At 37.5% G+C, this 17,970-nt stretch overlaps 1 protein-coding gene across 1 annotated transcript in view; it reads right to left on the bottom strand.

Annotated features, from left to right (window-relative positions):
* The window catches only part of TMEM260 (transmembrane protein 260), a gene marked incomplete at both ends in the record, with an annotated part of 72,981 nt that overhangs the window by 46,224 nt on the left and 8,787 nt on the right, over positions 1-17,970 (bottom strand). The gene's annotated exons all lie outside the window — the stretch shown is intronic.

The raw sequence follows: 17,970 nt of genomic DNA, 5'->3' as shown, positions 1-17,970 counted from the left end.
AACTTAAGGCAGAAAATAGAGAATGTCTTGTTTACAGTATTTGATGATTTTAAGATGTTGGACAGCTAAGTTTTTAGTTTCTAATGGTTTCCTTTTCTTTAGACAAAGCTGAAGTTAAAAGTGGTATTTTTTTTTTAAAGGAAATGAGGACGTGAATTTCAATAATGCCCCAAAATCAAATGGACACCTAGAAGGTACACATTTCACGACCTCCAGTGATAAACACGAGCCACACATTTGAAATCCATTAGGAATCTGGATCTGGACTCAGAGATTTGATTTGTACTGAACATCCTCCAGCATACCAAACCAAAACAACTTAGCCAGGTGTGTTGATGCACACTTATAATCCCAATACTTGGGAGGCTGAGACAGGAGGATTTCAGGATAGAGGACACCCTCGGCAAGTTGTGAGACTCTCATCAACCTAGTGAGATCCTGTTTCCAATTAAAAATAAAATGGGCTGGGGGTATAGCTCAGAGGTACAATGCCCTTGGGTTCAATCCCCATTAACACACACACACACACACACACACACACACACACACACATTAAAGCTATTACTGCACCTATTTCTAATAATGTTAGGAAAGTCAACAAGCATTATTGTGTCCAATAATCATGATATTTTCTGGCACCAAATCATTACATTTCATCTATATTGCTTTGTATAAGACATAAAATAATTTTCTGAATTTTAATCACCCACTATAGAGAAAGAAGGTAAGTAAAAATTTCAGTATCATCAGCGGCTGAGGATATAGTTCAGTGGTAGACTACACACTCAGCATGTACAAGGTCCTGTGTTCAATCCTCAGTATCAAGAATAAAATAAAAAAGAAAAATTCAATTATCATTAAACTTGTTTTGTCTTTGAGCTTGCTTGCTTGCTTTCTCCTTCTCCTGCCTTTTTTTTCCCTTCTTTTTTTGGTACTAGGGATTGAGCCCAGAAGCATTCTATTCCTGAGCTACAATCCCAGACCTATTTTATTTTTCATTTTGAAACAGGGTCGCACTAAGTTACTGAGCGTCTCACTATATTGCACAGGCTGGCCTTGAACCTATATCCTCCTATCTCAGCCTCCCAAGTACTATGATTACAGGCATGCACCACCATGCCTGCTTCTTTGAATTTCTAATTGTAATTTGTTTCTGTTCTTTCCCTCATAAAAATCATTAGTTTCCAATTAATTTCAGAGTTCCCACACTCTCAATGATCCTGATTCAACACACTGAAGTCACTTCTTCCTCCCAAGTTACATTTCTATCTATGTATTCCTTTTAGTTTGCATCTATTGCCTTAGACATGGTGGTGGCTATTTTAAGTTTCCAGATTTGTCTTCTGTTCTCCAACCTATTCTGCACTATGAGGTTGGATTACATTTTCTAACACATACTCTTTATGACTCAGCAGCCCCACGACTTAAGGACACTTAATTGCCTGTAGGGTAGATTCTAAATGAGTCATCCTGAAATCTAAGCTTCCAACAAACTGAATCCCAGCATCCACTAATTAACACTAGTGAAATCCTTCAAAATTCCTTAAATGGCTTGCGCATTCCTAGGACAGACTTTTGCTCATGCTATCCCCCTGAATAGAGCTTCCTCCCTGCCCTTTTCTATTTGATAACTTTTCTTAAAATTCTCTTCAGTTCCCAGGCTTCTAGCTCATCTCTGAATATCTGTAGCATTTAATTGCCCGTATCAGTTTTTTATTTATACTTGGGATTAGACCCAGGGGTGCTCCAACTTTAAGCTAGACTCTCAGTCCTGTTTTATGTTTTATCTTGAAACAGGGTCTCATTAAATTGCTGAGGCTGGCCTCAAACCTGAGATCCTTTTATCTCAGCCTTGCATGAACTGGGATACAGGCATGTGTCACCACACTCAATTCATATAAATTATTTTGACATTTTTGGAAATGTGAATTGGAGTTGAACTTCATTTATATTGGAAGCACCTAGTCTCAAACACACAATGAGAATTAGTTAACCTTAAAGTATTTCTTTCTTTTTTTCTTTTTTTTTTTCTTTCTTTCTTTTTTTTTTTTTTTTGGTGTTACTGGGGGTGGAACCCAGAGGCTTTCTACCTCCGGGCTATACTCCCAGACCTTTTTTATATTTTATTGGGAAACAGGGTCTCACTAAGTTGCTGAGCGCCTCACTAACTAGCTGAGGCTGGCTTCGAACCCATGCAATCCTCCTGTCTCAGCCTCCCAAGCACGGGGATTACAAGCATGGGCCAACACGCCTGGCATACCTTAAAGTATTTCTAAACTGGGTGTGGTGGCGCACGGTTGTAATCCCAGCGCTTGGGAGGCTGAGACAGGAGGATTGCACAGGTTCGAAGCTAGCCTCAGCTACTTAGTGAGGCTCTCAGCAACTTAGTGAGACCCTGTTTCCAAATGAAATATAAAATAGGCCTGGGAATACAGCCCAGAGGTAGAAAAGCCCCTGGGTTCCACCTCCGGTACCACCACACACACACACACACACACACACACACACACACACACACACGGACTTCTAACATTTAAAAAGGAACTGTCAATTTTATTTTGGAAAATCAGCATAAAATACAAAATTCCTTCCTCTTCATCATTGGAGAAATAACTGATTCCAGGGTTGAGGTGCTTCAAGTATAATGTGAGTCTGAAATATCTTGTCAAAGAAAGAAGCTTAAATAAAATCAACAAATACTTTTTCAAATGAAGAAGCTGGGATCCAGAGAGGCCAGGTAATTGTTCCAAGGTCCTATGGCAAGTAAGTTGCAGAAGAGGGATTCAAACTGTTGGGACAGCCACCTCGTGCCACCACACTATGGGTTAAAAAAGGAGTATTTCAGCTGGGGGTGGCATTCGGGAGGCTGAGACCAGAGGTTTGCAGTTTGCGGACGGCCTCAGCTACTAAGTGACACCCTCTATAACTTAGTGAGACCCTGTTTCAAAATAAAGAATAAAAACTAGGGCTAGAGGTGTAGCTCAAAGGTTGAATGCCCCTGGGTTCCATCCCCAGACGCACTAAATAAATAAATAAATGAATAAATAAATAAATAAAATAGAAAACAAGTATTTCAGTTTTAATGTCAATTTATAGTAGAGAAAGGATAAATTGCATTTTGATTAAATATGTACTTCCTGCAGAGAAGAGTAGATTAGAATATATTTTTTGTTAATTATTATCAGGACTGTGTTTATTTCCATGTTTTAGCAAAACAACACAAAATAATATCATTTTTTGACAGGATAATTTGTCAAAATTTGAGCCATCAAAGAGTTAATTATAGTACAGAGAACTGAGAAGAAAGTCTTGATGTAAATGAATCCTCAGAAAGAGAACTCAAAACTCATTAATCTACAATGATTTTTAACATGTTATTACACTCAGAAAGACATCCTAAAGTGAACTGTTGGCACTAATTATTAGAATTATGAACTACGTTAACTACCTTTTCAAGCATTTCCTAAGGTTTTAAGAATTGAAGAGAGCAAGGTAAAGTTATCGACTTCGGTGATAAAATTTATCCAGCCACCTTAGGCTTCTAGTTAGGCACATCAGCACTTTACTGAAGACTAATCACACATCAGCAAGGTCTACAATCTGAAGTTCTCCTAGCCGACCCCCTAAAAGGTCATGATCATTTTGCAATAAATCATCTACATTTTCTTTCACCTGATTTTCCTCAGTATCAGAGAAAAAAAGTTGTGAGGTTAATGAGAAGAGAAGGTAACTGATTATTAAAACGGTGATGGAAACCAAGCACAAAACCACAATCATGTTAGCATCAGAGTTCTACTTGCTGGGAATTGAAACTACAGCTCTAGGAATCGAGGCGGTAGCTCTAATATAAGGTGAAGACAAACAAGAAGGGGACCCTTTCATTTGTTTCCTTGTCCGTTTCTCAACGGCAGTGTGCACAGGGCTGATTTCTCCACATCCTAGCAAGCACTCTGACCCAGGCTCTTGAATTCTAGCCATCCTGGTGGGTGTGAAGTGGTACCTCACTGACATCTTGATTTGCATTTCCCTAATGGATAATGATGCTGTCCTTTTCTGAGTTTAGTGGCCATTTATGTATCTTCCTTGGAAAAATGTCGATTCAGATACTTTGCCCAATTTGTAAGTTGGACTATTTGTTTTTTATAATTGAATCTTAAGAGTTCTTCCCAATTTTTTGTTTGTTTGTTTTTTTGTTTTTGTTTTGAGGGTCTCGGGATGGAACCCAGGGGCATTTGACCTCCGAGCTACATCCCTGCCCTATTTTTTATTCTTTATTTTGAAACAGGGTCTCACTGGGTTGCAGAGGGCCTCACTAAGTAGCTGAGGCTGTGCGGGATCCTCCTGTCTCAGCCTCCCAAGTACTGGGATTACAAGCGTGCGCCACCACGCCTAGCCTTCCCAATTTTTAATACATTTATTTTCTGTTAAACACAGCCAGTCAACTGCTTACAACCAAGAATCTTGACTAAAACACACTGCCTTCCCTTTTTTTTATTATAATTTCAACTATGTTTTCATGGGAAACTGTGTGAGGAAGTTCTGAAAATAAATGCTAAAGTTCTCCTTAACCTTGTGGAAAAGAGAAAGGAGTATGCTTCCCAGAGCAAAAAGTTACATGTGCATCCATGCATAGGACACATAGAATATGAAACATTTTGGAAGACCCATCATATCATTTACTATTTATAATTTTCATAAAATAATCTACACAGTCTAAACCCGTGTAAATTTCAACAGCATTTTCTAAGCTGAATTCTGATTTTCCCTTAAAAGGGATTGTGTGTGCAGGTGCATAGGAAGACCTCATGAAGCCGGGTCTCAGGGTCATGGCTGGGCTCAGGTTGGCCTCACACTATCCACATCACAGCTTTGACGCCCTTTCTTACTCTAGCACACTACTGTGTCTGCAGCCACTGAGGCCCCAACTGCCCCCAACAGGTGTTCTGGGCCTCTCTGCTAATGCTCTACTTGTACCAGGATTATACCCAAGGGTGCTCTACTAGTGACCTCCACCTCCAGCTCTATCTTATTATTATTATTTTTTTGAAACAAGGTCTTGCTAAGCTGCTGAAGCTGACCTCAAACTTGTCCTCCTGTCTCAGCCTCCCAAATGCTGGAATTACTGGAGTGCACCACTGCACCTGGCGGGGCTGTGCACCGTGATCACCCTCCCGGATCACTCCAGTGGGGTGGTGTCTGGAAGCCCACCGACCCTGGCTTTCCATACATGGCTCTAGCTCTTCCTTCTCTGTTTTCTCTGAATGTCTTCTCTTTTCCCAATAATTCCTTTAAAGCTGGTATCACATGCTTAGCAACTTAGTAAGACCTTGTTTCAAAATAAAAAATACAATAGATCTGGGAATGTAGCTCAGAGGTAGAATGCCTCTGGGTTTAGCCTTCAGTAAAAACAAAAACAAAAAAGCTTGTAAAGAAGAGAATTAAAAAGCACTCTGATCACCTGTATACGAGTGTAAAATGAGAGTAACTCCGTATGAGAATTGAGAATTCTTCATCTCCAATGAATCTGTTGCCCTTGGTAATTACTGGGGCCTGTGGCATGAGCCTGGTCAATTACCATCACTGCCATCAATAAAAGGGTGTGCTGTGAGTGACTAGAAATTCAGCTGTAATTCTCTGGTGGCAATAACTCTATCTAGAACACACACAGTATAAAAATTTCCCTGGGAAAGCTATAACATATATTCAAAATTTGGGGGGGGGTCAAATAAGTAAAACATTATTCATAAACCTTCCGGCATACAATACCATTATGTGAATCGACAGTTCTAAACCTGGATAAGTAATCTTTCTTTTAAAGTAAATGGAAGGGAGCCACACATGGTGGCACATGCTTGAAATCTCAGCATTTGGGAGGCTGAGACAGGAGGATTGCAGGTTTGAGGCCAGCCTCAGCACTTAACAAGACCTCATCAACTTAGTGAGACTCTGTTTCAAAATAAAAAATAAAGCTGGGCATGGTGGCACATGCTTGTAATCCCAGCATTAGAGAGGCTGAGACAGGAGGATTGTGGTTCGCAGACAGCCTTGGCTACTTAGTGAAGCCCTTTGCAACTCAGTGCGACCTTGTTTCAAAATAAAGAATAAAAAATAGGGCTAGAGGGCCCGGCATGGTGGCGCACCCTTGTAATCCCCGCGCTTGGGAGGCGGAGACAGGAGGATCACGCAGGTTCAAAGTTAGCCTCGGTGGCCTAAGAGACCCTGTTTCCAAATAAAAAATATAAAACAGGTCTGGGAGTGTAGCCGGAGGTAGAAGGGTTCCATCCCCAGTACCACAAAAAAAAAAAAAAAAAAAAAAAAAAAAAATAGGCCTAGGGGTATAGCTCGGAAGTAGAATGCCCCTGGGTTCCATCCCCAGTACTGAGAAAAGGAAGAAAAGAAAAGAAAAGAAGGAAAAGAGAGAGAAGAAAGAAAGAAAGAAAGAAAGAAAGAAAGAAAGAAAGGAAGAAAGAAAGAAAAGAAAGAACAAAACTGAGGGTGTAGCTTAGAGGCAGAATGTCCCTGGGTACCATCCTCAATATCGCAAACAAACAAACAAACAAACAAACAAATAAAGTAAATGAAAGGGATGTCTAATCTGACATTATTTAAATATATTTCAAGCCGGGGCATGGTGGTGCACGCTTGTAATCCCTCGTTTGGTAGGCAGAGACAGGAAGATCGCGTTGGTTCGAAGCCAGCTTCGCTGGCTTAAGAGACCCTGTTTCCAAAAATAAAAAAGTATAAAATAGGTCTGGGAGTGTGGCCCGGAGATAGAAGGGCTTCCAGGAACCCCAGTGCCACAAAAAAAAAAAAAAAAAAAAAAAAAAAATATATATATATATATATATATATATACATTTCAAATTAAAATATATATATATATTTCAAATTTTAGATAGAAGGGCTTTCAGGAAGCCCTTCTATATAATTTTATATTTCAAATAAAATTATTGATCTGAGACCACAAAATAAGCTATCTTGTATCATTTACAAAGTTTCATGTGCAGATATACTATAAATATGAGTTCCCCTCCAAAAGAAGACAAAATAATTACCACTATCTAAAGACTAAGTTCAATGGTTTAAAATAAATAAATAAAAATGAGTGGGGTGTGGTGGTGCATGCTTTTAATCCCAGCATTTGAGAGGCTGAGACAGGGGATCACAGTTTGCAGACAGCCTCAGCTACTTAGTGAGGACCTTTGCAACTCAGTGAGACCCTATTTCAAAATAAAGAATTTTAAAAAAGAGTTCTGGGGGTGTCGCTCGGAGGAGAATGCTCCTGGGTTCCATCCAGAGTACCGAAAAAAATAAAAATAAAAAAATAAAAATGACAGATGCCAGGCATGATGGCACATGTCTGTAATCCTAGTGCTCAGAAGGCTGAGGGAAGAACGCAGGTTGAAGGCCAGCCTCAGCAACTTAAAGAGACCCTTAGCAACTTAGCAAGACCCTGTTTCAAAACAACAACAAAACAATGGAGCTGGGGGTAGAGCTCAGAGGTACAATGCCTCTGTGCTCAACCTCCACTACTGATAAATAAATAAATATGACAGAATCAAAACACTATTGTGTTTTTACTTATCAATCTAGGATTCCTACTTCAAATTTCATTTTATTCTCTTAAACAAATATGCTCAAGTTAAAATAATAATAATAATAATAATATTATTATTATTATTATTAAAATGGAACCCAGAAACATTCTATCTCTGAGGTATACCCCCAGACTGATTTTATTTCTTATTTGGAAACAGGATCTCACTGGGTTGATGATAGTCTCACTACTTGCTGATGCTGTCCTCGAACCTGTGATTCTCCTGTCTCAGCCTCCAAAGTACTAGGACTACAAGCACCTCACCCGGCACACACAAAAATTTTAATATTAGCTTATTGAAATGAAAAGATATACATTTTTAACAAACATTGATTAAATTACTTCAACCAAACTAAGAAAAAGAAGGGCGACCGAGAAAAGCGGGGCTTAAGAGCCCCGCTAACAACAAATCTCCATTACCACAAAATCAGCGCCTTTCAAAGCCATAAAACAACATCACCAGAGAAACAAAAAAAATCACCAGGCTCCAGAGAGAAAGCGGACTGAGAACAGAGCCACAGAGGAGATCCTCACACCCGAGGACGCGGCTTCACGCCCGAGGACGCGGCAGCAGCGCCATACTGCTGGCGGCACCGGCGAATTCACGGGACGGCCACAGCAAGCCGAGGGGAGCCACTGCGGAACAGCCAGGCGGGATTTCTCGGCGCAGAGGGAATCTAAAGCTCCCAGTGGCTGAGCTCAGCACACACTGCAGGGATTCAGAGTGGAAATCAAAACCAAGAAAAAAAAAATGCCAGCCCCATAGCCGAGGGCGTAGCAGCGGCGCCATATTGCCACCGGCAGCAACAGCACCGAATTCACCGAATTCAGTACAGCTACATCTGCGTACTCAAGAACAGTGAGTCAAATTGCGGGCCACAGCGGAGAAATCCCAGTACTGTACTCACTGGGACTTGACCCAGTGGGAGAGGGGCGGTGGCAGTGATATCACACCATAGGAGAACGTGCAACCTGGCACCCCCCCACAGTCTAAAGCAGCCTCTATCGACTCTCTGGGTCGGAGACTCTGTGATACAACCCAGTAAAAGAGTAGTGGGGTCTGAGATACTACTGACTCGAGATCCAGAGCACCTTAAGTGAAGTCATAGTGACCCAAGGGAAGAACCCAGAGAAGGCACAAACTTCCAAAATCATGGGAAAGAGGAATAATACTGGAGCAATGAATGCTCACAACCCCACAACATCAGAACCCGATAAAACAGAAAATCAGAGATTTCTAGAAGATCAAATCAGGAAAATAACTGTAGAAATAATAGAGGTGCTTCGAAAAGAACTCAGAGAGAGCCAAAAAGAGATAAAGGATGCAATTAATGAAGTAAAGGCCTCAATTCAAAGTACAAACAACCGATTAGAACACATGGAGAACAGAATCTCGCTCTTAGAAGATGATCATTCCAAAAATGAATGCATAGTTTCTAATCTAGAAAAAAATATCCGACAGCAGGAATCTGATATTGAAGAAATATGGGCCCATTTTAAGAGAACTAACCTAAGAATAATTGGAATACAGGAGGGAAAAGAAAGTGAAACCAAAGGGATCAACAATCTCTTCAAGGAAGTAATAGCAGAAAATTTTCCAGACATAGAGCAAGAGGTCGATACGCAGGTCCAGGAAACTTATAGAACTCCCTTTAGACAGGATCGGAGAAGAGGATCCCACGCCACATAATTGTGAAAATGACCAATGTGGAAGCCAAGCAGAGAATCTTAAAGGCAACAAAAGCAAAGGGCCAAGTGACATTCAGAGGCAAACCAATTAGAATCACGCCAGACTTCCCAAACCAAGTTATGAGAGCCAGAAGGGCTTGGAGTAACATATTCCAAACTCTGAAAGAAAACAACTTCCAGCCAAAAATTTCCTACCCAGCAAAACTTTCTATCAAATTAGATGGAGAATAAGAAGCTTCCATGACAAACAGAAACTGAAGGAATTTATGTCTTCAAAACCAGCGCTAGAGAAAATACTCAAAGAGATTAACTACAAAGAAGAAATAGGTAACACACATCAGAACTAGAGAAACAAGATTTTCCATCCAACAGACAACTAAGATTGGTTATCTGTGGAGATTCATTATTTATGTTAGTCTTTTACCTATCTCTAAAGGATATTGTTTGCCTTTATTGTTGTTAATTTTTAGGATTTCTAGTTGGAATATTAATATACCTTCAGATATAGCATTTGGAAATATTTTATCCCATTCTATTAGTAACTGTTAACTCTGTTTACATTGTCTTTGGATATACAATATGTTTTTTATTTTTAGGGAGTTTGTATACTCTTCTGTTGCCTGTGCCATTGAAATCATAACCAAGAAATCACTGCCAATTTCAATGTTGTGAGGTTTTATGACCCAGATTTTCTCCTAAAAGTTTATAGTCTTAAGATTTATATTTAGGTCTTTTATCTATTTCGAGTTAATATTTATATATGGGATTAGGTAAGGGTCCAATTTTATTCTTTTCCATGTAATTATTATTTTTCAACAATATTTAGTTAAAAGATTATTATTCCCACCACCAAATGTTCGTGGAAACCTTGTCAAAAATAACTTGACAATATAGGGAAGAATTTAGCTCTAGGCTTTTATTTAACTCCAATGGTTTATATATCTGCCTTTAGAATAGTACTACACTGTTTCAATTATTGTAGCTTTATATGGTTTGAAATCAGAAAATATACATCTTCTAGCTTTGTTCTTTTTCAAGATCGTTGTGGGTACCTAGAGTACATATTCCATATTAGGATAGATTTTTTTTCTGAAAAATAAATATATAAATATATGATAGTTTCACCTAAAAAATAGAAAAAAAATATTCTCTGGTAAGAAAGAAAGTAAAAAGAAATATTGAAATGTTATCTTTAAGTCATCAAAAGCTTGGTATCAGACAAATGAAACTGTTATGTGAGATTATCATTTTTAATTTTTGATAAATTGCTATAATACTAGATGTCAATCACTAAACCAAGCATGGGAGGGAGGGATAGGGAGAGAATGGGGTGGGGATCGGGTGGGGGCTGACTGGGCAATGTGTGCATGTATGTCTACAAAAGTATGTATCCCACTATGATGTATGAATACAGTGCACCAATTAAAAATTTTAAAAAAAGAAAAAAAGAAAAAAAAGAAAAAGAAAAGAAAAAAGAAGAGAAATTGCATGAAGTTGTCAATAAAATGAGAACTCCTTTTAGCAGAATGTACTGATATACTGCAAATAGCCTAAGCTAGTTTCCATTTTAATTTAAGAATACATTATTATGAGTTAGCCATTACATTAGAAAAAAATGTTTTTCATTCTCAATCTAGTTAGCCATCGCATTAGAAAAAAAAATGTTTTCATTCTCAATCCAATTCTCGCAGAGCAAGTTCAAAAGAGATACTGTTCAAATGAATTACATACTTCTAGAATCTAACCTGACTTACACAAAGTTAAGATCTTTTTTATTGTTACATTTATTTATTTATTTATTTATTTTTGCAGTACTGGGATTGAATCAAGGACTGTAGAAGCTGCCAGGCAAGGCTCTTACACTGAGCTACATCTTCAGCCCCTTTGAGATAGTATCTCAATTGTCAACGTTGGTCTTGACCTTGTGCTCTTCCTGCTTCAGCCTCCCAAAGTAACTGGGATTACAGGTAAGCGCCACCATGCTCAGCTCAGAAGACAGACTCTTAGGGGACCATACAAAGAAAAGATCACACACTTTGAACACCACTGTTATAATTTTTAATAATACAATCATAACAGATAGTCACAACTTTGCATGGTGGCATACACCTGTAACCCTAGTACTTGCGAGACTGAGACAGGAGAATCACAAGCTTGAGGACAGCCAGGGCAACTGATAAAGACCTGACTTAAAAAAACAAGGGCTGGGGGCATAATTTAGCAGTACAACACCCTGAGGCTCAATCCCCAGTACTACAAAAACAAAAACGGGATAGTCACATATCAATGCCAACAATTAAAATCCAGTTTTTCTACTTTTAGAAAAGTACACATTATTCTAAGATGGTAAACCAATAAAAAATAGCAATAATAGAGGTGATTCAAAATCTCAGATCCAAGTTACTGAAGTATGTTTTATTTCATTTAAATGTGTTTAATATTTTTGTATAATATATGCAGTATATTTGCAATAAGCAAACCTTCCTAATTTCTTTTTACTTGGGTTAGTTAACACTAAGATCACAGTACAGTGTTTTTGCGCAATGAAGAAAGACATACCAAGAATATGACAGATAACACAGGAAAGGCGGTCAAATGTTTTAAATTTCACTCAGATGATGCACATAATCAAAATCCTCCTCCCAGGTAAGAAGGATGTGATGCTATCAAAAGCATCCTTACAAGTGCAAACATCAGAATCCTTTGGTTACAATATCACTGCCTTCTTTTGGATCCACAAAATCCACGAGACCTAGAGAAGATTCCTAAGAAAGGAGCTGACTGGAGAGCAGTTTCCTCACTGATGGAATAGTACTCATCTGTTGACACAATGGATGAGTCAGGAGGTTACAGTTTACAACACTGACATGGGTTTGCTGTGGATGATAAGGTATATTTTTCTTTCCGCTACATGGTATTTGATTTTCATGTGTAGTCACATGTTTGTCTAACCCTCAATCAAAAGGCAAATAACAGAAACCTGAAATTCTTTCCAAACACACATTTGATGTGCCTCATAAAATTAATGAATGTATTTGCTTTTGGTGTTACTTGCATGCAAAGAGCCCTACATGTGGAGGGCATGACCCTTCGTTTATATCGAGAACTCCTACTTGAAGGAAGTGGAATTGGTGTAGGCAGGCCTCAAGGCTCCGTGTGAACGTTACTGTCGGTGTCAGTTCATACTGACAACTGAACAGGTGCGAGGAGATACAGGAAAGAAGTATGGTAGAGCTGGCTACGACCGACAGCACACCGATCATCCTTATCCTTCTGGGTCTTGTTCATGGAAATAACGTAAATGTTCCCTTCAGGCTCATCCACACAGTCCACAACATATATTTATCTCTTCAGTCTCCCTCAAGAATGGTCAAACTGGGAGCTAAGCTATGAAAACAAGACCTGAGAAACCTTTTTTTCTCTTTTTGGTGGCAGTTCACTAAACATCCTTTGAGCAAATACACACTGAGCATCTAGTATACATCAAACGCTCTGTGGGATGATGATGATGATGATCATTATCATTATTATTATTATTTGTACTGGGGATTGAACCCAGGGGCATTCTCCCTCCAAGCTATACCCCCAGCCCTATTTTTTAATTTCTATTTTGAAACAGGGTCTCCATAGGTTGATGAGAATCTCACTACTTGCTGAAGGTGTCCTCAAACCTGTGATCCTCCTGGCTCAGCCGTGTGCCACACACCCAGCTTTCTGTGGGAATATTATAGTAGCCAGTGGTCACTTAGAGAAAAGTAGGATCCAAAATTTTTAAGTTTAGATCTAATAAACATAAACCAATAAATAAGGACATAGTATGTTAGAGTTGTATCTCTAAGGCCACCACCAGTAGGTCTAAAAATTTTTAAAGCATTTCCATCATTAGCAAATTTGTAAATAAGCCCTTTTTCACATATTTTAAAATTTACTGTTGCTCCAGGCAAAAATCCTACTAAGTTCTCTTTAATGAGAGTCAGTTAAGACTATTTTAACCCTGAAATTTCAACTACTTAAGTATTAACTACCAGTACCCTAAAAGGCAAAATATAAATTATTCCTACATAAAATTGAGGGGAAAACTATAAAGGCTTAAATAGGGGGGAAAAAAGCATAACTGAAATGGGAGGAATTAGATTATGCATAGCTTCCATAAATAAAATGTAATTGTACCACTTCCATTAGAATTAAGATTTATGCATTAACTAATAAATACACTTTTCAAGGTCTAAAACAATTCATCTTACTATGCCCCATCAATTTACACTGAATTATCTAAAAGAAAACACTGTAGTAGTTTTTATAGGCATTGCTATTATTTACATTTTACTAAGTTTTCATGGTATGCCAAATAACTTATAGAATGGCAGGCATACATTTCTGAGGTATAGCCTAGTTTAAAATAACCCCCCCAAATTACAGATTTTAGTCAAATTTGAGATGTATTAAAAAAAAACAAGACTTCATGATTAGCTTGTTACTCACTTTTGATAGTATATTTCACATTTGGTAGCAAAACTGAAATTAGTTAAAAGTATATTCCAGCATATTACCTTAAGGCACTGGCCCAGGTGTCTCAAAGCACTAAGTCTTTTTCAACCAAAAATTGAGAAGGTGCTGCACAAGTTTTACAATATAAAGATATTAAAAGTATGTGAAATAAGCTTAAAATACACAAACAACTAAAATCAACAGAATAAAGGCTTTAAAGTACCTTTATCAGCAACACTAACCAACTTAATAAACAGTAGAGTTGATATTAAGTAGTTTGGGTATGCAATTATAAAGTATATCTAAATATATCAGTTCATTAAGATTGTTTTCTACTTTTATGGCTTTGGAAAGCAGCAAATCTATGAGTTATGACCTACAATTTTGTTTGGAATTTTAAGAAATATATGCATTTATTAGGACAGCCAGAATAACTGACGACTAGTTCCAGTGGCAAAATCTCGGCAGGAAACAGATTTAGCAATTTAAATGTTTTATAAGTTTTTGTAATTGAGGAAACTTTTCATAATCTGACATTTGTTAAAACCACTTATTAGAAATTATGCAGCACAGTAGCTGTGGAAATATGAGCTAGCTTCACAATTATACAGTCAGCCTATGTAGCCCTCTCCTATTGTATACAGTGGCATAAACCCCACGGCGGCCTATCATCTAACTGGCAGGCAGGGGGCTGCTCTATTCAAAGTGAGAGATACAAGCTGCAGGGCAAAAACCTGGCAGCTCCCATCTGACCCCACAATCCCCTACTGGTGACAGCTCCAAGCTCCATGGCAAATTAGGCCTTCTCATATTACAATTGGAGAAGACAGATTCCATTAGCAGTATCTGAAATTGAGTGGAGAGCTGCACTGTTATCAGACTTGACTCATAAGCACTGCTATTAATCAGAGCTATGATAGCATTTATATATTTCAAGCTATCTGCTGCCGCTGTGATATTCTGCTACAAAGGGTTGATGGGACTTAGGAAAGTGAACAATAGAGCTTTCTGGGAAAAGCAGAGTAAATCAAGAAAGTCTATGACTTCCGCACATTCTGAAGGGATTGCGGTTTACATAAATTTTCTCCCAATTGGAGATTGAGCTCTTCCTCATCTTACACATGGGATTTAGTTGTCACTCAATGGTAACAGCTGTGAAAAGGTGAAGCGGCCCACCGCTCAGAATATTGCCTTCGCTTTTAAAGCAATTAACCCATGAACAGGAGGATACCTGGTGATATCAAAGGGATTAGGCGAGGCGGTGCATTATTAACATTTCCTTGAACTAATTCTAACTCTGACTAGCTGTCAGAAAAGACTCTACAGTCTTAAAAGAGTTTTTGCCCTGCTTTTTTTCCCTTCAAAATGAAGCGCTGCTATTTGAGCCTAATATGTCCCTCTACTTAGAGGAAAATGCAAATGAACCAAGCTCTTAATATGCTTAACTAGTCTGAGTCAATGCAATTTTAATACAAGTCTGAGAGAAATATATGATCAATTAACCAGGGATCAAGACAGATATTCTCCTGAATGGAAATTAATGCTCCAGTACTTCCCATTCTTCTTCAACCACAGAAACTTGGTGACTATTTGTTACTTATGCATAGTTACTTCTGAAATTAGGAAGAGCTTCACATTATTCTCTATGGCAATAATCTAAAATACTCTTTGAGCTGGAAAATCCAATGTCCCTTAAGCAGGAGATTCTCATTCTCTAAGGTATGGCATTTTAATTTTCTATTCTTTATTGAATGGAATCTGAGCGGAAACTGTAAGAATGGCGGACAGTGCTCAGAATCAAATACTCGCTTTCCAGAATTATAATCAAATTAATTTTTAGCAGCAACATAATGTTTAGGAATATGTAACTAAATCCCATGCGTAAAGTATGAGAAAAAAATAATATGATGGAAGATATTTAAATTCTGCTGGAACTGATCATAAGTTACTTGCGGTAAACAGGCATTGGTTCAATATGCCTCCAATTATTGTCAATATTCATATATTCCAGGTGGTCTGCTTGACATGAAAGGCCGGATTTCTTACCACACAGTGTTAATGGTGTTCATGTTTTTTACGTAAGTCTCCTGAAAGAGTGCCTTTGAGAAAAAAATATCAAAAAACTCTTATTTAATGGTTAGTGACTTTGTCTTTCTTTAAAATAAGCACTGAATTTTGATTATAAAAACCAAAGGAGTTTTACTTTCATTCAACAAATGTAGTTGGATGGTTTTTTTAACTATGGTCCCAATTGTCCACAAATACCTTAAAAAAAAAAAAAAGGATATACTGGCTCTCAAGCTGTGGAGAATGTACTCCCTATCCTGTTGCTACCAAATATGCTATAAGCAGTTCACTCTTCCCTGTAGTAAAGCATTTGGATGCAATGCTATCAGCTACTGCCTTCTCTTTTAGTGATATCAGCACATATAAATGTAAGCACATAGATGTCTGAGGATAGCGCTCTTCTTTATTTTACTACATAGAACCTAGTTTGATATTTCCTAAAATATAATTTTGTGATTCAAGTATCAAGCAAAATTGAATGGCATTAATATTTGTGACTTACACTACTTATAACCTTTTAATTATACATTAATATGACTTGTGAATTTCAAATAGGACATTTAAAATAGCATATTATCAAATTTAAAAATAATTTACTTCAAAAGCCTTATAAGAGAAAATTCCAATTCCTATAAATCATTATTACATAGTTTTAAATACACAAATGGATGCTTGAATTGAATGAGTATTATTTCACATAAATGAAATGTATTAAACTCCTCTTACATAATGCATGCTTAAAAATACCCCTGAAGGGGACAATACATAAATAAATACAGAAACTGCCACAATCTTACTATTTTTAATTCAATAAACTACAGTGACACAGCTTTCAATGCACTGTTTTACTCATATGCTTTCTACATTAGAGCAAAGCAAATACAAATGAGTTCTTGCCAACCATTAGGAAAGATTGACAAAAAATGCAGTGTTAATGACATCTTATGGCTTTTAAAAGCAAGAGAAAGATGCAAGAAAAGCAAAAATTACATAGTAATTGGAAACAACGAATAAATTGTTCTTTCAATCTAAGTCATGTTTACTGAAAAAATTGGAGCTTTTTACATCAACACATTTAAACAGAAATTTGCTTTTGAAATACAATCTTTGTTTAAAAGGTACAGAAGGTCTTTATGTCCACCCCAAGAGCTAAATATAGTGAATGCTATGTGAACAATTACCTGAAAAAAAACCTAAACCTGTTAAAAGAATTAATTTACTGCACACCAGTCAGCACTAATCCCACATGTACAGTAATGTTCTCTTAAGTGATGGGGGAAAGAAAGAATAAAACTGTTTCCTGGATCAAAACCCTTTAATATTCAACAACAAAATGGAATGATGATTTGGTCTGTAAATGAATAAAGTAGTGAAATGTCTCCTAAACAAATTCTGCCAAAGGAGTCAACCTGTAAAGGAATAAATTTACTGTATGCTAGGACTGGAAAAAAGCCATCACTGTAAGTGCTGTACAAAAACTGTGTCCTGCTGTTGGGTTTATATTCACAGAAGAAAGGTTTTAGAGGTTAAGTTCAGGTCATACAACAAATGAAATTGTAACAAGCCAGCTGACATTGTATAATGTCTTCTTCCACTCAATCAATAGGCTACTGTTAGCCTATTACCATAGAGATGGCTTCTCCTTTCTGAAGGGTGTCTATTGTTTGACAAAACAGATTTGCCACTTGAACTAGGTTGGTCCCAAAGGACGTGTACCTTGTCAGTTATTTGTATTCAAAATAATGAAGTATTTTCATATTAAAATGTATGTGAGAGATAATATTGTTAGAGCCTTTCTGGAACAGAAAGCAACTTTTCCAAAGTACTAACATCACAAAAAGCATTAAAATACCCAGTTTAGTAGTAGGAGAGTTTTCATTTAAAACACGTCAGCACATACAAAAATTTATCATTAACTCTGTATAGTAAATGAAAAGGGTCACAGACCACTGTGCTTATATAAAAGCTATATAGTCAAGTATGACAATTAACAAAAGCTATTTTTAAATGTGGATAACTAAAAGAAAAGTATTGTCCAAAACTATTTGGATTTCAAAATGATTTTTACTTATGATTTTTATCCTAGTTCTCATGTGGAATGACAACAACAGTATGTTGGCAAACATGAA

The sequence above is a fragment of the Muscardinus avellanarius genome, assembly GCF_963383645.1.
Source record: "Muscardinus avellanarius genome assembly, chromosome: 12".
NCBI classification, from domain to species: domain Eukaryota; kingdom Metazoa; phylum Chordata; class Mammalia; order Rodentia; family Gliridae; genus Muscardinus; species Muscardinus avellanarius.
Note: the sequence above shows the minus strand (reverse complement) of the source record. Positions and strands in the feature narration are given on the sequence as shown.